Here is a 5,854-nt window from a genome sequence, read left to right as displayed (position 1 = left end):
GGATTTATCAGAACCGGAGCAGGCAGAATCTGGAGCTGTTGCCCATAGTAACCAATCAGCTTCTCTCTTTTTTTTTCAAAGCTTAGCTGAACAAACTGAAGAGAGATGCTGCTTGGTTACTATGTGCAACTGCTCCACATTCTGTCTGCTCCAGTTTGGATAAATTCTCCCCACGGAGTTTTCTCCTTCACATCAGCACCCCCCACCCTTTTTGTGAACTATGACGGCACCCCTGATGAACACACAAGGGTGTTGCTATTATATGGTCTTCCTGCAAACTGAGATGCCCATTCCCAGGATTACACTATATTAGCTTTAAAGTGATATTAAACCCATTTCTTTTCTAATTCAGATGCATAGTGTAGGACGTACATAGTCTTTAGCATTTTCTGCAGTTTATGTTTTTCATTCCTCCCTTTTCTCCTGATTGCTCACCTTTAGATTCATTGTGAAGGGTGTCTTGTTGGCTTCCAAGGTGCTATGGGGTGTCAGTGGAGCTAAGAACGCTCACAAATCACATGCACCTGCTTCCTGCACTGGTCACTGACAGGCAGTCCAGATAAATAGTCCAGATAAATAGGAAGAATGATGTCATGACAGGCGCTACATATCTCATCATCCAGTGCTGTGGATGATGAGATATGTAGTCCTGAAGCGATCTATCAGAAGACCCTTGTTTACAATCAGAGCATGCACAGAGAAAGCTGGAATGAAATAAATATGAGCAATTAGGGCAATTGTTTTTAATAATCAGTGCTTGTCCAGTGAGTAGTTTGTCAAGTGGGAGGTATTTTTTATGTAAAATGGAGAGGCTTTAGCACTACTTTGACATCTTAAAGTGACACTAAACACAAGAGTTAAATCTTATAAATGCATTTAAGTACCCCAACTATTAAGAAAAGTGTAACTCTTGTTCATGCACTTCACTTGGTATAGAGTAAAAACACACAGAAGAGGGGTAGGCACTCCCGCTGAACTCTTAGACCAGGGGCAGGCAACCTCCCCTCCCATAATCCATCTGCCCCTGGAAGTCATGCCTGTGTCTGTCAGTCTTGCCGTGCCTGGCGGGACTTGTGGTTCCACAACAGCTGGAGGGCTGAGGTTGCGTAGTCCTGTCTCAGAGGCTAATGGTGATGCAGAGCTATGCAATCTACTCTACATAGACAAGCTTGGTCATGTATGGTGGAATATTAAAATATTGACAGCTGAGTATCATGACTTGATCACATTCCCTTCATGACCGATAAATAATGATATAAATAAATAATTGACATGGTGGTCATTTTAGTGCTTTACATTTTGGGCCATTTGTGCATTCACAGCACAAAGTGCAGAGCCAAATTATGTGAATATGCCTTGCATATCGGAGTGCCTGAGTAGTGGCCCATACATCCAAGTAGATGCCAGCTGTACACCATGCAGCATTGTGACCAATAGTAACAGAGATGGTGCGCGTAGTGACCGGACAACGGATGGTGCCAGATATTTGAAGATAAGTCACCAGCACTCAGGAATTCAACATTCAAATAACGTTTGTTTTATTGCAAATAATGTCACATAGGCCAATAAGCCGACGTTTCGCTGCCGCACAGGTTCCCATCCTCGAGGCAATACAGTGACACCTTGAGGAAGAGACCCTGCGTTGCCCCAAAATGTTGGCTGATTGACCTATGTGATGTAATTTGCAATAAACCAAACTATATTTGAATGTTGAAGCACTGAGTGCTGGTGACTTATCTTGGAGAGTGGCCCAGTTGTGTGTCCTCCTCACCATTGCTCTGATACTAGGAGTTACTCGGCCTTGTGTCACTCACTTGTGACATACTACAGGAGTCTTTAGAATGCATGTTAAATAAAATCACAGGGCGCCGCGGCAACGTTGTGTTATTAATTCTTACTTTACTGAGTGGCATTTTATGAGAAATATTTCCGCTGTTTGCTTTTCTACCTCATCCATGTGTAATCTCACGTATCTACTTTTATTTGAAACATTATTTAGAGCTTATCACAAAGGCATTTCCTCCATGACTAGCCTGCATTCCATTCTCTGCAAGTGCATCGCAGATCAAAATGGTTTAAAGGAACAGTAAACCCCAAATAAGTGACAGCCAGGGCCCTCCTAAGTTCCTAACCACCCTGTAATGGATTGTATAGTAACTCTTCTATCTCTTATATTGTAAAGCGCTACTCAAACTGTCTGTGCTATAAATATCCTGTGTGATAATAAGACTTGTACATGGACCTGCATTGACAATTCTGGAAAAAATGTCATTCTCACCGGCCTTTATCTTAGACATGGGTATGCAACCTCTGCACTCCAGCTGTTGTGGAACTTCAAGTACCAGGAGGCATTGCAGGACTCAGGTGTGGCCAAGGCATGATGGGTTTTGTAGTTTGACCACAGCTGTAGTGCTGAGGTTGGCTACCCCTGATCTAAGAGTTTATTAGTGTATGTGGGTAATTTAGTTCTAGCAATTTAACTATGTTTGTGTCATACTGGTTTGGGATGCACTGTTACCGATACTAGTATCGGTGCTGATACCGAGTATTTGGGTGAGTACTCGTACGAGTCAATACATGCTGCCCAGCTTCCTGATTGGCCGGGAAGCCGGCTCCATCCTCCCTCGTCAGGGACAAGGGAGAGCTTGGAGAGCTAAATGTCTTAATTTCCTTAATATTTCTTAATAAATTACTTAGAGTTCTTCAAGTGTTTTGCTGCTGACCATCATTGGAAATGCAGTGGCTTAACAAGTATTGAGTGTCTAGACAGAGAGCGAAGTGAAGGGAGAAGAGTGATGTGACGGAACACATACATAAGGAACACCTGTTGATTGGAATAAGACATTGTTGTGTACATGTGAGCAGAGTTTATAACCAGCTTCCTGAAGAACCTTTCTAAATAACTCTCCATGTATAGGGCTGCATCGTCGTGTTTGAATAACCTGTCTCCATGACTTTAAACCAGTGAAGACAAGGGTGTTTGTTTAGTTCATTCACGCTATAGGAATATGAGGTTGTACTTGAAAATCCAGTATGACCTGTTGGAGACGTGGGTATAGATATGTAGATGAGTTTAATCACTGATGACTAAACCCAGATGTTGTCTAATTGAATTCTTACCTGACATATATTGCTTAGTAATTGGACATTTGTTCTGTGACAAGCTATGTACTGGTCACATTATTGTGAATACCGAGAACCCACAACTCACAAAGATTGAGCCTACTAAAGTTGTAACCCAATACATTGTGAACATACTGCAGTTAAGGCCTAAAGTGGATATGTGGCACAAGAATATTACTAATATTGATGGTGTACCAAACAAGGAAGTGGAAAAAGGCTTTGATTGAGAGTATGGCATTTAGAAAACATTCTAGAAATCTTCTAAAACCAAGAAAACATATTTACTGGAAATATGTGACAAAGTTCACCGGCTTTGTCATCTCTTGGCATTCAAGTTGATATTTAGATTTTTACTTGAAGGTGGTGATCAATCTTAAACTGGTTACATATTTTACATTTTTTCTGCAAGGCATTTTAATCCCGCTTCTGGTCACGAACTTAACCTGTGTTTCTTGACTCCCATGAAGGTTTTTTTAGCCCAATCCTTGAATAACTGGTAAACTGCCAAAACCCTTCTTTCAGACAAAAGGACTACTTAAATTTCTGATATTGCAGTCCACATCATTTGTGCAGAAATGTGCCAACAGCTGATACCAACAGTGAACTGAAATGTTGGGAGTAAATCATTTGATGAGTCATGGAGCCTCCATGAAGTAAAATGTCATCCTCTGGTTTTTAGTTAGAACATTAACAATCATTGCTTTGAGCAAAATCTCTTTTTCTTTGCGAGTTTTTGAAATGACCCCCATGCTATAGAATACAGATCAGGTTTGATTGAGCTTGCTTAGACTATTCATGAATTTTCATTAGCTTTGGTATCTTGCAATGTAGAAATGCTTCTCTGATGCTGGTGTTGTGTGTTGACCCTTTCCAGATTCGAATCTATATTTGGCAGATCTATTGTCAATAAAATTTACGATTTTCACCTTTTCTGAATATGACAGCACTGTACTCTACAGCAGTTCGAAATATCCTTCTAAAGGTGCCCATACACCTGCCGATTATCGTACGATAATTGCGGGTGATCCCGTGATCGCACGATAATTGGCAGGTGTATGGAAGGCGTGCGACCGTTCTACTGTACGGTCTCACATCTTATGTCTTCTGAGCACGCTTGAAAACCTGCTGAAAATCGTAAGATTTTTGGCGGGTTAGTGTCGTGCACGGAAGACTAATGCCGAACGGGCCGGTGTGCGCAAGCCTGCTCAGCATTGGAATCATCGGAAGCCCTCCGCTCAGCGGGGAGGGCTTGCGATGATCGCAAGTACGATCTGCCTGTCCAGGATGGGAAGATCGTACGAGATTTTAATTACCTTACAACCATAGCACAACGAAAGTCGTGTGATGGTTGTAAGGCGTATGGGCAGCTTAAGACTTTTCTCTTAATCTGATTCTTTTCAGACCGAAAGAGCGCTTCTTTCACTTTCGCATCTGATTCTACAAAATTAATTGTATGCATATGATCATATAATAAGGCGCAGGAATCAAGGATTTAAAAAACAGCATCAACATGCTAAAACAAAATCCTACATTAAAACAGAGATGTACAAATCCCTGGAGCTCCGTGTGCTCCTTACAAATTACAGCGGCCTCCTAATTTTTTAATTTTTCTCTAGTGTAGTCTTGAAGCTCAAAAGTATCGGTACATGTACTCGTACTTGTACCGAGTACTGTACTTGGTATCTGTGCAACCCTAATATATATATATAATTATTTTTTACTTTAACACTTTAACAGACATTGAATATAGACAGGTAGATTTTACACCTAGTTTTGGATCATGGTTTTTCACACGACACAAGAGTTTTGAAGGCAGTCCTGAAACTTTTGCTGGATCAAAATGCTACACAAACAGCACAAGATGGGGCTGTATCTTTTGCATCACTTGTGAACATTGCCAACCAGTCACATTGAAGGCAATTGTCACTAATGAAGGCTAACAGCTAGCGAGCTTCATTTGGTTTTAAATACTGGTGCAATAAATTGATGGGAACCTTTCGTATGTATATGTCATTAATGCAGAGGGAACTTGAAGCACAGGAGATGTCTACAACTGGATGAGCATGTTTATACAATGAATCGCTGTCTTTTTCAAAGCAGAGCCTTTGTTCACTGCTAACAATATACGCAATGGATTTTCTCTTTTATTGTTCATGGCATATACATGTTGTTTTGAAAATAATAAACACACCTGCTTATTAATCTGTTATTTTGATAATATAAAGCCTGAATCACTTGTGGGCATTCGGTTTAAATAGTGGTTTGTTTTTATAGGCAGCTCCATCTGAGTTGTTCTATGCAGACAATAGAAGACAATGATCTGTGTGTTATGAGGTCTTCCCTGAAACTCATCACATTACCGGCTGCATCATTATCTAATGCCTATATTTGTAGAGCAAAAGTGGAATCCACAGCTTATATTACTTCAACTGAATTCATTTTGCTGCAGTACACTATGCTATGAAATTAAAACTACAACATGTCAACAAACTAAAAGCACCAGGTAGAGCAATACATTGAGAAATATACTCGGAAACACACTATTCTATTTGCTTTCCTTTCTTTTTTTATTGTGGGCTCATCACTTTTACAGGCAGATGATGTCACGTGTTAGTGATACTCATAAGGAGGCTTCTTTTGCATCTGAACAACCAGACCAACTATAGCCTCATAAATACAAAGAGCATCCTAATAAAATTGTAATATTGGCAACTGTCAATAATCATATATA

Source organism: Nanorana parkeri, unplaced genomic scaffold, assembly GCF_000935625.1.
Source record: "Nanorana parkeri isolate BGI_ZX_2015 unplaced genomic scaffold, ASM93562v1 scaffold128, whole genome shotgun sequence".
Classification (NCBI taxonomy): domain Eukaryota; kingdom Metazoa; phylum Chordata; class Amphibia; order Anura; family Dicroglossidae; genus Nanorana; species Nanorana parkeri.
The sequence above is the reverse complement of the archived record's forward strand: the minus strand, read 5'-3'. Positions refer to the sequence as shown.